At 46.7% G+C, this 17,095-nt stretch overlaps 1 protein-coding gene across 1 annotated transcript in view; it reads right to left on the reverse strand.

Annotated features, from left to right (window-relative positions):
• The window catches only part of FKBP6 (FKBP prolyl isomerase family member 6 (inactive)), an 875,880-nt gene extending 865,862 nt beyond the window's left edge, over positions 1-10,018 (reverse strand). Inside the window, exon 1 of the mRNA XM_078679581.1 lies at positions 9,891-10,018. The gene's annotated coding sequence lies outside the window, so the exon portion shown is untranslated. The remainder of the gene's footprint in view (positions 1-9,890) is intronic.
• Between the last annotated feature and the right edge of the window lie 7,077 nt (positions 10,019-17,095).

Raw genomic sequence — 17,095 nt, forward strand, 5'->3', positions numbered from 1 at the left:
GTCCTAGTACTCAGACTCTAACCACACATAAACTCCTACTAACACACATTTATCTCACACACTATAAATACATACATTCAACATGCACATAGAATGACAGCTCAAAGATCTGGGGTCACAACCAAACTTTACATTAGAGAGGTCAGGAGACCACACTCTCCGTGACCAAGAGAAAAAGTCTGGTCACACTAATAATTCACAAAAACTTGGTATGCTGCCAACACCGATTTATAAGTTTCACCGGGGAACATCCTTTACAACGGAACCGTTACAACGCGGTACCGTTACAACGCACGATTTACAACGAAAGTCGTTAAAACGACTTTCGCTGGAGGGCGCTCTAGGATAGGGAATAGTTTAATTTACTATCCAACACCTTCCCTACTATCCACGGGGACTGGAGTTGGAATAGTAAATTAAACTATTCACTATCCAGTGCCCCCCAACGCAAGTCGTTGTAACGACTTGCGTTGTAAAACCTGCGTCCTAACAGTACGCGTTGTAATGGTACGCGTTGTACCGTCATACATCCGGCCTCAGCGAAAGTATTCATGCCACTTCACACAGGGGATATTCCCATTCCATCACAGGTTGACACTAGCAGGACGTTCCCTCTTGGGAGGTCTTGTGATGCAAGCAGTCAGGGGCAACCACGCTAGAAGAAGTGGGCATGCTGCTACAGCAGGTCTGACGGGCTGCTGAACCACATACTCGTCCAATCAGTCATGCTGCAGCTCAACTCCCAACTGCTCAAGAATGATGTTACCTCGAATTATCAGCACGTCCTGCGTAGGGCAAAACAAACTGCAGGCCTGAGCTCGGCTTTCCGATAGGGAGGGGATATTGGAGAAAAGATGGAAAGATGTAGTGAGAGAAGTGGGTAGAGGGACGCATAGCCCGAGGGAGAGCTTATGTTTTCATGCTGTTCCCGTTCATCATTCTGTGCTGGCCAAGGAAAGCAGAGCTTTGTAGGCTAGGGAGTTACACCTCACACAGTACCATGATGTACCGGTTAGAGTGTCTTACTCAACTGCTATACATGATACTTACCAGATGAAATGGAACCAACAGTCTGGTGATGAATGCCTTGATCTCCATCTGTCCCTGCACCTTTGCTCCCTTCTCTCGACGGCGCATGTATAATGTGCCACAGTTGTATTCCGTCCATTAATTGTTTGCTGTAACATTTTTCGCCCTAAGTGGGATGGGTATGCCCAGACGTGGGTCCCTTGCTCACTGTGCCACTGGATTCAAACTAGCCTGGCTGAAGAAGGGTGACATACCCTGAAACCTGTCGCAGGATGCTTGTTTCCAGTCCAGGGAGGACCTGGCTTGGCAGTTCTGTCTGGGCTGTTCCCATGAGGCACAGGGTCAAGACTGATTTGCATATGGCAGGGTCCAAACTGGGGTGGCGAAATGGGCAAAAGAACGATGGTTTGAACCCAGATCTTTTTACTGGGGGAGAATATTTGCATTGTCAGCCTTCCATCCATCATTGGTTTGCTGTAACACTGTTGTAGAGATGACATGAATATTCCAATACTGTCTCCATCACAATAAAAAATAGGTATTCATAAACATGTGTCCATAACTTAAGCCATTTAATACAACATCGGGAATGTTTTGATGAGTTTTTCCATGGCTAGTTCAATCCTGTACACTTTCAATAGTGTTTTGAAGACTGTAGATGCAAGTTCTATAACGTTTTTCTTGTCAAGTTCAAAAGCTTGCTCTGGAATAGTGATCAAAAGGTGCAATACCCGTGTCACTGTCCTGTCCTCACTGGCATCGATTTTCTAAAAAATGATTAATTCACACCCAGTCCATGGTCCTTACGATTATTTTTTTTAATATTTATATTTTTTTATTTTATAGTCTTGTAAATTGCACACCTACCCAAAACGGGTTTCCCGGCCCTAAGCATAACAAAGAAACCAGTTTGTCAACTTAATATAGCTTAATATAGCCATGTCTTCAAGCCTTTGCGGAACACAAGCAGAGAAGTAGTCCCTGATGGATTTGGGAAGGTAGTTCCACAGTCTCGGAGCCAACGATGCAAAAAAATGCCCTCCCAACCGGGCCAGATGGAACCTGGGTACAGTGCAAAAGGCCAGGTTGGAAGATCTCAAGTAGTCCTTATAGAAGTCCTTATAACCATGTGCTCTGCTGAAAATCCTTATGGCAGCCTGATAGTATCAGGCTACTGAGCCTTGAAATCACCTAATGTCACTTTACAATACCTACACCACAGAGAATGCTGAGATTATTAAAAAAAAAAAGTGTTTCCTCCCCTCCATTTTAGATACAAATTTGCTTTGATCGAAATTGTCTCCTACTGGATTATGTGGTTTAGTCCTTCAGCAGATTATGTAAGAGATCTAATTCATGCTTTAAAAGTGGACAACTTCAACTCCTAGTAAGCCTATACTTGGAAAAAGGTTGTTTTTTTGTTGTATTTCACTGTTTTGCTGGAGTACTCTCTCATTTAAATTCTTATCAGCTCCTTTAGATAAACTAGCTGTTTCCAACAGTTCCTGATCCAGCTCCATCTGCCTTCATATCTGTTACATGTTCTGACTTTGGGAGAGGAGTGTACAGCTTACCCAGTCATCTGAAGCTGTTCATCAGTGTGATGTTTCAGTTTTATGTCAGGATTGGAGGCGCAAATTATGCTTCTCTTTCTTTCCCGTACTCAAACAGCACCTAATGAAAACAATATAATATCAACCACAAGTTCCATTATCATTAGGGAAAAACATAAGCAGTTCAGTTCAGTCCACCATTGTCCATCCTCCAGAGTGACCAAATAGGATAGACCAAACACACAAGAAGTGATGGGAGGAATGTTTACAATAAGTCTAACCACTGCCAATATCTTGGAGTAGCATTCAAACCCATTGTATTTTTTGCTTACCATGCCACAATGCCCCCTAAGTTTAGACTCAGCCATTTGTAAATCAGTATTGACCCTGCTCCTGTCCAGCCCAAACTGCTAGGCCAGGTCCTCCCTGAACCAAAACATAAGCTACCAAGGACCGGATTGGCTTGATTGGGGCTTGTCAGTCCGGTGTAGCTTGGTTCCATACGTGACGTGAGTCTCGTACAATCTTGACATCAGAAAGGTTTTGAAAAAGAGGTGGGGAATCACCTGCTGGTGCAATATCTGAGGCTGTCTCTATTTGGCAAGGTGGCCGATACTCAAGATGTAGATGTGAATATGATCACATTCATGAAGAAATTTACTTCTGATCCCAAGAAGGTATTAGAAAGCTCCTGGTGGGCCCTTTCACAAAGATTTTGGAAATGGCATTTTACACCAATGAGCAGGAACACAATACTTATCCAGACATTCTCAATACCAGGGCCTAAAGGGGCTATTTGTTTATTAGGGAATTTGTATTGCGCCATCTTGGCTGAGAGGTGTTCCATGCTTTGGTGCATTGACCCCAAATTGAACTCGATGACTTCGGCTGAAGCTGGTCCTATTGCAGAAGGCCTTTTATTTGGTGACATTGTGAAGGACTTAGGAAGGTTTGTCAGAACTTGCATGGCCTTGAATAAGAACCAATTCTTTAAGAAGGTTTTTCCTAGCCTTTTTGAAAGGGCCAGATGAGGCAGGCAAACTCTTTTCGCAAGGTTCATAGAGAGGTTATTTTACAGGCCTACCCCTCACAGGGCAACCCTTTTCATGAGTTTCCCAGCTAGGTTATTTTAAACCAGGTAGCGGTGGATGGTTTGACAGCTTCTGAGGAGGGTATTCTTTCCGTCCAGATTGAGAAGAATCTGAGACCGATATGGCAGAGGTGGCAACAAAGGGGGGCTCGCCTCTAAACCCCATTGCAGGTTTTACAGCTAAATCTCACTCTTTTATCTCTACTTGCAGTGGGAGGCAGAGTCCATCGCTTTGTTCACAACTGGTGCAAACTAACACAAGAAGCATGGGTCATAAACACAGTTCAGGGGTTCTGATTAGAGTGTCAGTATTGTCTTTCAAGACCACTGTATTTTTCCCTTCAAAAGCAAGTCTTTACCAACACAAAGATTTGAGAACTGTTATTCGAAGAGGCAATATGTCCTACTACACCTCATGCCAGAAGTATCTGCAGCAACATATTTCTGGTTCAAAAGAAGGGAGACGGATGGCGTGGCCAGGCAGTCCAACATGGTGGACGTGCACTAGTGGGGCTCCTGTAGCCCTACAAAAATCCGTCATTTATTCTGCTGTATCGGCTTTCACATTTGCTCTCCCGACCCTCAACGGCTACTGACCCTTTCCTGCTTCCGCCTGGACTCCCCTTTGAGGTCGCCCATCTGGCTGAAGGAGGCGGCCTTCCATTAAGGGCGATACCAATGCCTGGTGATCTCCGGCCCTCAAGGAGAGGATGAGCTGAAGTGGGCGGCGAGCCACTATACACGAGCTGTGGCGTACTCTGGAGAGGTATCGCTGCTACCGGAGGTCACCGCTGAAGAAAGGCATTCGGCGGAGGTAACGTGCGGCTGAGTACACTGGGGACACGAGGGGCCGGTGCCCGGTTCTTTGTCCCGCTCTCAAACCTCGAAGGCCATACCGGGCCGTATTGCGACTGACTCAGGCCCGTGATGCTTGGAGTGGCCGAGATGGTGCCCTGATTTCAATCCTGGGGCCGGGGCTCACCTGCCGTATAGCCCCTGACCTGCAGGATCCTGTGCATGTAGCGGACTGCGAGTGGGCGGGCCCGAGGAGGTGAGATCTCCACCTGCTCTGAGCGACGCCCTACACTACTCAATGTCCATATCGGGCCGTGGCACAGGTGTCGCGGGGCCTGCATCGCTTCAGAGAGCCAGGGTTGGTTCCTGCCCGTGATTAACTTGATGAGAACTCACCCAAGGCGTTATTCAAACCTTGGTTCATCTTGACCAAGCTGGCTTTATACCAAGCTGTGCTACACAATGCAATATTCGCCGCGCCCATAACGCTATTGCGATTGTTGACTGCCTTGTAGGACCAGCGGGGCTCCTTCTGGCAGACATCAACAAGGCTTTTGATTCGCTCAGCTGGACATATTTATTCGCACTTTTGAGTCGACTGAACATTGGTCCCCGTCTCCTTATCTGTATTCACTATCTCCACACTGACATTACTGCTTCCGTCTGTGTGGCAAATTCGACCTCGCAGACCTTTTCCATTATACGAGGAACCCGCCAGGGATGTACCCTCTCTACTTATCTTTTTGTACTGGCTTTGGAACTGCTTGCAGCTTGGGTGAGGATAGACGCACAGGTCTGTGGCTTTGAGTGGTTATGTGAAGTTTCGGATCGTATAGAGCTATATGCGGACGATATCCTTTTCTTTCTCACACACCCTAACAGATTGGGTCCGATACTACTTAGGATAATGCTGATTTTTGGAGACCTCTGGCCAATATATGAACGCTCGTAAGTCCTTCCTATGGCCACTGCGGGGTGGATGCCAACTGGGCGAATTGACACGTGCGGTGAGGGTGGTCCCGGATGGGTTTAAATACCTTGGGGTGTATCTATCGGCCTCCCAGCATGCTTCATGGAAAAATAATCTAGCCCTACTATGGATGCAGACTAAGGAGCAGGTGCGCAGTTGGATGCGCCTACCGCTTTCCAGTTTGGCATATACGACATTTTTAAGATGGTGTTCCTGCCCGGCCTTCTCTATCAACTTCAAAACCACCCATAGCCAATATCGCCCGTCTGGTTTTGACAACTAAATGCAATTCTTAGTCACTTCCTTTGGGATGGGAGCTCAGCCCGGGTAGCCCTGAGAACTTGTTTTCAATCTACATACTGTGGCGGCATGACACCCCTGATATCCAGACATATCATGCTGCCTCACACCTACTTATCCTGAATGACTGGTGGTACGGGGACAGCCGAGATCCCGCATATGTGGTCAAATGCTGGTTGATGGACACTATGCCCTTACACACGATCTTATATTTGGGTCTGACGCTCCAAATGTTGCAACCAGGATAGTGTTTGTGTCTTGGAGGGAATCGCTGCGTCGAATTGGGTGGTAGGGCAGACTGATGAAGGAGGTTCCCCTTTGACACAACAGCCTCCTACCTCAGCTATTAACGCTGCCTGGCTTTAGGTGATGGGAGGTCATCTGTATATCTATGGTGGGAGATGTTTTCCATGGTCAGACCCTAAAGTTCTTTCAGGAGCTACAAAAAGAATATGATATTCCCTGCTCACAGTTTTACAAATACCTCCAATTCCGACATGCCTTCTCCCCATACATCACACACCTAGAAGATATACTTGAATTTAATCCTATAGAGGCCAAAGTCTTCATGGGAGAACTAAGCGATCACAAGATCACCAAAATATACCCAACACTCGTGACCAATGGCCCCGCCATACTTGACACAACACTTGATGCCTGGCAAAAAGACCTAGGCCCCATTGTTGATGATGATTGGGCCGAGGCACTGGAGTGCCCGCATGATGCTGCTATTGCGGCACGCATATGACTCATACAATTCAAATACATCCATAGGGTCTATTTCACGAGACACAGGCTCTGGAGGGCCGGACTAATTGACTCTTGTCTGCTTGCCCTGCAAAATCGCAGATGGTACTTTTATACACACCGTGTGGCAATGCACATCGCTTTTGAAGTTCTGGCTGGGGTGATCACGTGCCTTTTGGAAGTATTGGGATGGGATATCCCATATTCACCACGACTGGTCATACTCCATATCACTGAGGGTGTCGGAGGCAACATATACAAGCGGCATCTATTGCTTCTTGGCCTTACACCGGTGAAACGCAACATTGCTAGGGCATGGAAAGACACGTTCCCGCCACTAGTTGTGGTGTGGAAGAAGGGACTCGATTTTTGCCTGGGGTTGGAGATACCAGTATTCAAGGCAAGGGGGGGCACCCAGAAAGATTGAAAGAGGTGGGAGGAATACCGAGGATTGTCTTTGGAACCCAATCCATTCCAGATGTATCAACAAGCGGGGAATTGGTGTGATGACAAGACAATGATAAACAAATTCAGTTGTAATTGCATAATCATTAGATGAGGGCTGAGAACTGCATGTGCTAGATTGTATATTAGATGTATGGCACTGCTGTTTACTGTTGGGGTAATGGTTTTGACGTAATTAGATTCTAAACTGTTCTATTTTGATATTGCAAATGTCAACATCAATATAACTATGATGTAAACTGTATTATTGAAAACCCTGGATGCTCCAGGGCTGCTGCGGCTGTTGACAATAAAAATCTGTGATAAAAAAAAAAGAAGAGAGACGCTTACAGGTTGGTATTGAATTGCTGATATTTCAATGTCTGGGTCCTTTACAGGCAGAACAAAATGGAATATCCATCTTTTGACGGATATTCTCAAAGAAAACAATTGAATAGTCTGTCTGTTCCTAAAGGATGCTTATTTGACAATCCCAATGTTTGCACCTCACAGAATATTCCTACAATTTCAATGAAAGGGTCAATGGTTTGAATTCTCTATCCTTCCATTCAGCATGTTGTGAGCTCCTTGGTGTGTTATCAAGGCAATGATACCAGGTGTGGAAACTCTGAAAGCTAAAGGAATGCGAACGATCGTCTGTTTAGAGGACAAGGAGGCATATGTAGGTAGCCGTTTGCGATTCGCAAACACCGAAATTCTGCAAATTTCAGCGTTTGCGAATCGCAAACGGCGTTTTGCTATGTAGGTGCATATTAGCAAAATGCTCAGAGGCAAGCAGAACTGATGACTTCTTTGACTTTGGACTGTCCCTCTTTTTATTGCAAGAATTGGGGTTTCTCATCAACGTGAGGAAATTTGTTCTGGTTTCTGACTCAATACATACAGTTTCAGGGTTTTAGGTAGATTCTACGAAGGCACAATTTGTCAGGTCTGTCTGGAAAGAATCCAATGCTTCTCAGCAATGATACAATGCTAAGAATGAACCCACCTCCAGGCACCACTGGGTTCCTTAATGAAACTAACACAGGACCCCTGAGATGCCAGGTGAGACGTAGGAGGAGGGAAAGGGACTGCCGTACGGAGATCTGAATTGAAAAATGTAAGAAAGATTAGCTTAGAATGTGTATATCTCAAATTCAATAATAATCTAAAATGTATGTACATATAATACCACTGGTACCTTTAATAAATATCTTGAAAATGTTTCCTTCCAGAAGGAAACAGGCTTTCCAGAATAAGATATATATATCCTCTCATAAAGTAAAAATACACATAGCATGAATGTTTTCACTATGAATACGTCTTGTTCAGCGTTTATATTAACCCTTTAGCGAGGCTGGTGGTGCCGTTTGGGATACACATAGTGACCTATGTAGATGACACCCAACTGGTGGTAGGACTCAATCATGCCAACAGCGCATCCTCCAACATTCAACTGCTTGGAAGAGACTGCTGAATGGAAGGATGACTCCTTTTTTAAATTAAATGGGGAAAAAACGAGTTGATGGGGAACCAGTCACCCATTGACTTCAACGTTATATGGCCAAATACACTGGGTCCCGTCTCTATTCCCAAGCCCCAGATAAAGAGCCTTGTTATCTGGCTAGACCAAGGCCTGGGGAAAAAGGATGCACTTTATAATATGAAAGGTGTGCCGAATATGGGAAACAGCAGTCAAAATAGTGTTACGATGCTTCCCAAAAGTGAGGGATATGCTGATTTGGGATCTGAAAGTGTTCGAGCAAGGTCAAGGAAGACTTCACACATGGAATCATATTTTATTTATTATCACTATCAATATGCCAGCACTACTCAAAGTCTCATGCCAGTCTCGTGCCTACCTTAGCTTGCCCATCAACATGAAATACCAGCACTCAAATAGGCCCACAGATGGATCACACCAACATAAACGGGCACCCCAAGGTCGCTCAAGAGCAATGCATCCAAGCTTGAAATCAATGCAACCAATGCCGATGAATGAACATGATCTCTAGACTCTCACTCACCTCTTCAATTAGTCTAGTCTGTCTCTAGCTGCCAATGCCACTCTCTGCTCTGCCTGAATAAAGCACTACCCAGTGCCCGCTGGCCCCCCCAGGCCAGAATTAATTAGACTAGTCTCCGACACGAGTGCGTAGCAGTGAGCGCGTAACGCGTCATCACTGCTACGTTCTTCTGCCCGTGACTCGGCGAGGGCTGGCCAAAATCTCAATACTCAAAGTCTCGTGCCAGTCTCGTGTTGTGCCTACCTTAGCTTGCCCATCTACATGAAATACCAGCACTCAAATAGGCCCACAGTACAGATGGATCACACCAACATAAACGTGCACCCGGTACAATGCAGAGTCCTGCAGCTTAAAAGATGTACCACAGACGTTGCTCCCAGGGGTGTAGAAGCGGTGCTTAATTTGTGCTAGAGGTTTCCGGTGCTCAGCACCTGCACTTAAAAGTCAACACCGGCTCTTATGGCAGTCAGACACATGGGGGTGCTCAGCTGTTTGTTACTTTTGAAATGAACACAACAACAGTTATTTAATAATGTAATATTAATTACAAATGACAAATACCTGTTGCCTGAGGCATTCCTGTAGCTTTTAGTGGCCTGGAATAGTCTTTGCTGCAGACTTTTAGGAGTGAGATGGATAGTGGTAGTGCTGGTACAGTCATTAGCAGCGCTGGCAAGGGTAATGGGCAATGCTGGCTGCTATGGCCACCTGACTAGGGCCCTGGTGCTTCGTTTTTTACATGTTAAGCACTGTGTAGAAGCTTCTCGAGTGAGAGGGACTGGTGGGGTCGTACAGTCATGTCATGCGGGAATATTTAACATTTGCACCTGTAAGGTCGCTCAAGAGCAAGCAATGCATCCGATCCAAGCTTGAAATGCAACCAATGCCATTGCCGATGAACGAAAATTATCTCTAGATGTCTGACTCTCACTCACCTCTTCAGTCGTCTGTCTATAGCTGCCAATGCCACTCTCTGCCTAATAAAGCACTGCCCAGTGCCCGCCAGCGCCCCCAGGCCAGAATTAATTAATAATTAAACAGACACACGAGTCAGACGACCACGACGAGAGCGTAGCAGTGAGCGCGTAACGCGTCATCACTGCTACGTTCTTCTGCTCGTGACTCGGCGAGGGCTGGCCCAAATCTCCATACAGGGCCGTCATTGGTAGCACTTGTGTAGACCGCGCACGACACGCTACAACTGATTGACAGCCCTGGCCTGGAGGACGTCACTTCTCTGAGCGGGGGGTGCCAACAACGGTCAGAACGAGGCAGGACCAGTGTGTTACTAACGCCGCGGCGGGACTTAGGCCGCGCGGGCTGCACTATTTTGCACTGTCTGCCACACTGACTGCCACCACTTCTGTCACTGTGACTGGGCGGCGGGGCGCGGCACTGGAAGCCCGGTGTTGCGGCCGCGGCCGCCTTAATAATTTATTTTTGATTTGGGGGTCACACTGTGAAATCGGCCGGCCACTGCCCACTTCCAAATACATTATAGAGGCCACCGCGGCCGCAAAACGGACCTCCAGTGCCGCGCGGCCGCCTCAAGAATGGTGCCGCCTGGGGCGGACCGCCCCCTCCCCCCCGCCCTCCCCTAGCTACGCCGCTGGCCAGATAGGCTCTGTGTATTGCCGCCAGGAAACAAAAAGTCGGGATTATCTCTGTTGGGGATGCAGCAGGTGTGTTGGAAACGCCTGCCTCATTTAAAGACTGCCATTGAGCTTATTTAATTGTAGAGTTTGCGTGTTTGTGTGCTTTACAGTGTGATTGGAAAGAGTGCATTGCAAAGAAACAGGATTCAGTGTCGATAGCTTACGTGGTCCTGGAACTGCAAGGAGCAGTTTAGGGACATACGGGGAAGCAATTGCTCCTAAAAGTCATCAAAGACTTTCAGATAAGTGTTTAGCTTATTATCATTTATTTTTACATGAATTACACATTTGAGTTTAAGAGCCCTATCAGTTCGGAGGTCTTCAGTTTTTGTCTTGGTTTGTGCATGTGAATGAATGAATGAGTACGCTCTTGTATAGCTCATGGCTACCCTGGAGGCATCCTAGCGCTTTGACCTGAACAAGGGACAATGACATTCAGTGGAATAGAAATGTCTTCAGCAACTTCCTGAAGGCAAGATGATTGACTTCAAGCCTGATGTTCTCTGGGAGTTGGTTCCAAAATTTAGCTGCTTGGAAACAATGCTGGCGGCCACCCATGCGTGACCGCTTCACCCTAGGTACTACCAGCAAGTTACGATAGTTGGATCTCAACAATCTGAGGGATTGGTGACGGCGGAACAAAGGGAGAAGGATGGCCGGGCCATTATTGGAAATGGATTTATGAGCCATACACATGGTTTTGAACAAGATCCTTTCCTGTATGGGGAGCCAATGGAGAGACCGAAGTGCGGCCTTCGCAGAGCTGCGTCTGGGTAAATCCAGGAGTAGCCTGGCTGCACAGTTCTGAACCGATTGCAGTATTTGAATGGTACCTGTAGGGGCCCCAAGATAGACCGCATTTGCATAGTCCAGACGAGAGAGAATCAATGACTGGACCAGCACGCGTCTGGCCTCAAAGGGAATAAGAGTTAGAACCTTCCTCAGGAGCCTGAGAAGACCACAGCAGGTTGCAGCAACTTTCCTGGCTTGAACTTGGAATCCCAAGGTGGAATCAAGCCAAACCCCTAAGCTCTTAATTTGGTTCTTGGGGGTGGGAGGGGGTCCCAGGTATGTTGGCCACCATGGATCAAGGTTGATGGGAGCCTTGTAGCCTAAAAGCATGATGTCAGTTTTGGAACCATTAAGCTTGAGGAATGAGGCCTCCATCCATTCTAAGACCTTGGTAAGACAAGGGGTCAGATTGTTAATTCCCTGATTAGTGGCATCATCCCAAGCCAAGGAGACAACCAACTGCGTATCATTGGCATAGGTGACACGCTGGATTCCCCAGGGAAGAACCACACCAGCCAGTGGTCTCATGTAGATATTAAACATGGTAGGACTTAATGAAGATCCCTGGGGAATGCAGTGGAAGTTGTGCTGACGAAAATTCATCCTCAAAAACTGAGAAGAATCTCTCCGACAAAAAGGACTGGAGCCATTTGAGGGCCATTCCTTTGACTCCCACCTGCCGCAGGCGGTGTATCAGGAGGGGGTGGTTTACTGTATCGAAGGCTGCGCTGAGGTCCAACAGGACCACCGCGGCGCAGCCTCCAGCATCCACGATATTCCTGGTCGCCGCCACCAATGCAGTTTCCGTCCCCTGCTTGGCTCTAAATCCCGTTTGAGTGGGGTGAAGAGCTCTCGTGGTCTTTACAAATTAGGATAATACCTGGTTAACATGTTTTTCTGCAATTTTACTACGCCCAGGCAGCAGCGAGATGGGCCTATAGTTGGACAGGTCTTCAGGATCCAAACTAAGTTTTTTAGAAGCGCCTTAACTCCGGGCAACTTCCAGGCCGAAGGCACCACCCCTGCTGCCTGGGAGGAATTTATAATGTCTTTTATAGCAGGACAAACAGTCACCAACATCTGTTTGAGAACCGATGGTGGGGCAACATCCAAAGGAGACCACATACTCCTGTCATGGAATGTTTTGCATTGTATTGTGCCTCTGATACTCCCGCCCAGGTAGGGCGGCAGCGTATGTTATATGCATGATGACTAAAAAGCAATAGAAATTGGTTCACAATAAAAAAAATCTATTTACAGATTAAAACATTCCATAAAGCTATTGGATTTATTATGAATGAAACTGATAATACTGTATCAGTTTCTAATGCTGATATCTCTAATTCTTTTTAAACCTTTTAAAAATCATTATATACTGAAGACAACCAACCATGTGAAATTGATATTCAGACATTTTTTATGATATTCTCAAACTGCCCTCTTTCCTTGATAAATTTGCAGATCTAGAACCTCATATTACGCTTCAAGAAATATTGACTGCCATTGACTCCGTAAACAAAGTGAAGACTCCAGGCCCTACTGGTATTTCCACTGAGCTTATTTCCACACTGTCCCCTTTTTTTCACCTAAATTATTATAACTTTTTAACTCTTTTACTTCCAATTCCAAAGCATGTGGCTCTTTTAATAACTATTATACCCAAACATGATAAAGATCCAACATTTTGTGAAACCTTCAGGGCCATTTGGCTTATCAATTATGATAGCAAGATAATTGCTATGGTCTAAGCTTCCCGTTTAGAGTTTGTTGTTACCTTTGATGTCAAATCAGATCAATCAGGCGTTTTCAAAGGCAGGCTCGCTGCTAATAATGAAAGAATGTTCTACAATTTTTGTGAAATCAGATCAATCAGGTGTTTTCAAAGGCAGGCTCGCTGTTGATAATGCAAGAATGTGCTCCATTTTTATTTGTCAAGCCAGGCAATTAGAATCTCCTCTAGTGGCGCTTTCCTTAGATGCTGAGAAGGCTTTTGATAATATTTAGCACTATATGTTCACAAATCTTCTTTTGGTTTCGGCCCTAAATTAATTTAATTTATAGAATTACTATAGTCCAACCCCAGAACTAGTAGCGTATTTGTTAATGGTTGATATTCCCCTTATTTTGATTGATGTAGAGGTAATAGACAGGTATGTCCCCTGTTCCTCTTACTTTTTGTTTTATATTTAGAACCTTTCCTGGAATGAATTCATTTTAATCTGATGACATCTGGCTTTAAATATAGTTCACAAGAAATTAAGTTGTCTGCCTATGCTGATGACATTTTGATATATATTTTGATACATATGTCCAATCCCCAAGCTTCTTTGAACCCCTTTTTATTTTTTCTTTGTATCCTATTAACTCAGGATATAAACTAAATTGCACTAAGACTGAAAGGAATCGCTCTAAAATCAAATATCATGGTATCTGGTTTTCGTCAGCTATTAAAAAATAATTAATCAATTTCCTACTTTTGAAATCTAAGATACAAAACATTTCTGCATGGTTTTCTCAATGTTCATCTTGGTGGGGCAGAGTAGATACTATTAAAATGTTTATTGTACGACGTCTTTAAAATATTCTCTTTATGTTACCATTCAAAATTCCTAATTACTATTTCAAACATCTTCATTCTATTTGTCTGAAATTTCTATGGAATAACAAGATTCCACGCATTGCTCTTTCCAAGCTAAAGAGACAGAAAACTGAAGGTGGTGTTAGATTCCCTGATTTCATATTATATTGTAAATGTTTTATAATTTGCCAATATTGTTCCTTGACTCTTGATTTTCATAATATTTCTACACCCACCAGAATTGATTTTGAAAAACTTTACTTAATGACTTCTCTTTTAAAGATATTATTATTTTTTTGTCAAGTTGTACATTTATTTCTAAATACCCTATTTAAAAATATTCTTATGGGGGTGGTCACGGGAGCAGTGGAGTAAGACGTGCTTTTGAAGGGCTCCGTCTCCCCGGGGCCCGCTATGCTGAATTGGAGCAGCGGCAGCGATCTGGGAAGCTTTCCTCGGCCAACCCGAAATCAGTGGCGGCTTGCCTGAGCACAAATCGTGCCCCGGACAGCCGGATTCCCGGCACAGCGCAGTGGTGACACCCTGCGAAGGGGAGACACCATTTTAGAGCAGAGAAACAGAGGTTCGTGGACAGGCTCAGGAGATCGTTGGCTGTACCTGGGTGACTTGAAAGTATTTAGAATCCTGCTGCAGCTTTTTTGAGGATGACCCACACCCATGGGTGGGCCGGAGGGTGTTCACCTTTGCCCTGGAACCTTGAAAAGCTGCGGAAGGGACTGGCGGACGCAATCTTCCAGCAGGCACTCGCGGCGAGCCCGCCCCCTCCACCAAAGCACCTACATGGGGGCCCATCGGACAGGCATCCCGGAGATGAGCGTGCGCCTGTTTCTCCAGGGCAGATACTTGGGGGCGCTGGTGCTTGTTCCCGGGGTCTGTGGGGGCCCGCCTGCTCGTGGATAACATTCCTGACAGCTGAATTTACGCTGTGAAAGGTGATCGTCGGCTGCCATTTTGGGGCTGGAGCTGGGGGCTTGTAATCAACCACTAGGAGCTCTTGGCGGCACCCGGACACCATAGGCAAACCTAGGACATTGCCGCAACCTGCCTGAAGCCTTTCTGCCTGCTCATTTGTGCAGGTAGGCAACACCCTGCACTTCTGGGACCTAAATCTCATCGTGCAGGCACTGTGACCCGTTTGGCTGGTGTGCCGGGGGGGGGGAGCTGGTATTTGCTTACTTGAGTGCTCGCCGGCGGCAGATCTGGGTGACGGCCTGTTGAACAGGCTTGGACTGGGACCGCAGCGACAATCCCCTATGTAAGATTGCATAACTCGGCACCTCTGGATCCTAGTTATGCCGCGCTCCCAGGCACGTAAGGAAACCCCGGTGACAACTTTATGGAGCAATATCACCCAGCCTGACGCCGGTCCCGATGGGTGGGGAACCCTCGGCGCCGGTCACATAAGGGTACATGGACCGGTTCTTGGAGGAGATACGCATTGATATCTCGTCTCTCAAAGAGGAATTTAAGTCTGGTCTCCGCAATATTGGAAGGGAGGTAATGGAGGATGGGGACTCGGTGGATGACCCTGTTGTTGCTCGGTCAGAAAACCACGAGATGCTATTGCGGCGCATTAGTACACTAGAAGACCAGCACATTTAACTTCAGACCAAGCAGGAGGACCTTGAAAATAGAACCCGCCGCAACAATATTCACATACGGGGGTTCCCGATTGGTGCCGAAGGCGCAGACATAGTGGCATTCACTGCTGAACTACTGCAGGTGGTGCGAGGAGACGCTTCTTCGCCCGTCCTTGATCGGGCCCAGAGTCCGCTGGGGTGGTTCGTAAAGAAAGTGGTCCGGATATCCTCACCAGGGTGCACTTTTACACAGAGAAGGAAGGATCTTGAAGATAGAGGCCGCCGCAACAATATTCACATATGGGGGTTCCCGATTGGTGCCGAAGGCACAGACATAGTGGCATTTACTGCTGAACTACTGCGGGTCGTGCGAGGACACGCTTCTCCGCCCGTCCTTGATTGGGCCCAGAGTACGCGGGAGTGGTTCATAAAGACAGTGGTCCGGATAGCCTCACCAGGGTGCACTTTTACACAGAGAAGGAAGTGATCAAGCGATCATGCAGGTGGCCCGCAGCAAGACAGAGATCAAATATCAGGGGCATGTAATCCAACTTTATCAGACCTCTCTGTAAACGGCACAACTTTAAGCCTGTTACTGACAAACTCTGAGCGCAGGGTGTCCATTACCAGTGGGGCCACCTGTGCGCTCTTGTTCCAGTGGGAGGGCAAGCGCCGATCACTGCACTCATTGGCGGAGTCCAAGGCCCTACTGGGTATACCTGATGATCTCCAGGCGGACGGCAGCTCTTATTCCTTGGGCCGTGATCTTAAGCCCAGATAGGCCACAGTTCCTCCACGACGCCCAATAACTAACATGTAGGTCTATCTTCCTTGAAGGCAAGAAAGGATGTTATCGACCACTTGCGGAGTGTCAGCGGAGACACCTCGCCCACACACTCAACCACTAGCTCTATATCAGAGTGAATCCCTATATAAGGATGAGACTCTATATAAAATGACTACTTGCAATATATGCAATATGCCTGCAGGGCCTTAGCATTGCCCCGCTAAACAACGTTCGAAATTAGACTCAAGCGACAGACCGGGATAGTAGTCCTTCTGAACACATCTGCCATGCTATCTGCCAGACAAGCTGCGGTACTGCCATCAGATGGAGGGCGGCGAGGGGTCCCTTGTACGGGATCTAGAGAGGTAACTGGTGGGCCCCGGGGATGCAGGGGGTCTGCCCTGACAGTATTCCGTCACTCTAACTGTGCACTTGATGACCCGCCTCCCAGAACCTTTTCCTACAGAGGGTGACTCCTCCAGCAGGACCAGAGCACCTCGCTGCCGGTCTTTGCGCCTGGAGACGGACTTGTTGGGCTCATTTGGCCCACTGTTGGGTTTTATGTTATTTTTGATGTTCCTAAAGGTCGATTGTGACCCCACTAATAACACTGGTAGTGGGGCACATGTGGTCATGGGCAGTGGGGGGGGGACCACAGTTAAATTGGCGCTCTCTTTTACATAAATGTGGGCTACATCGGTGGCAGTTCAGCGGGATGGGGATCACA

The sequence above is a fragment of the Lissotriton helveticus genome, chromosome 3_1, assembly GCF_964261635.1.
Source record: "Lissotriton helveticus chromosome 3_1, aLisHel1.1, whole genome shotgun sequence".
Classification (NCBI taxonomy): domain Eukaryota; kingdom Metazoa; phylum Chordata; class Amphibia; order Caudata; family Salamandridae; genus Lissotriton; species Lissotriton helveticus.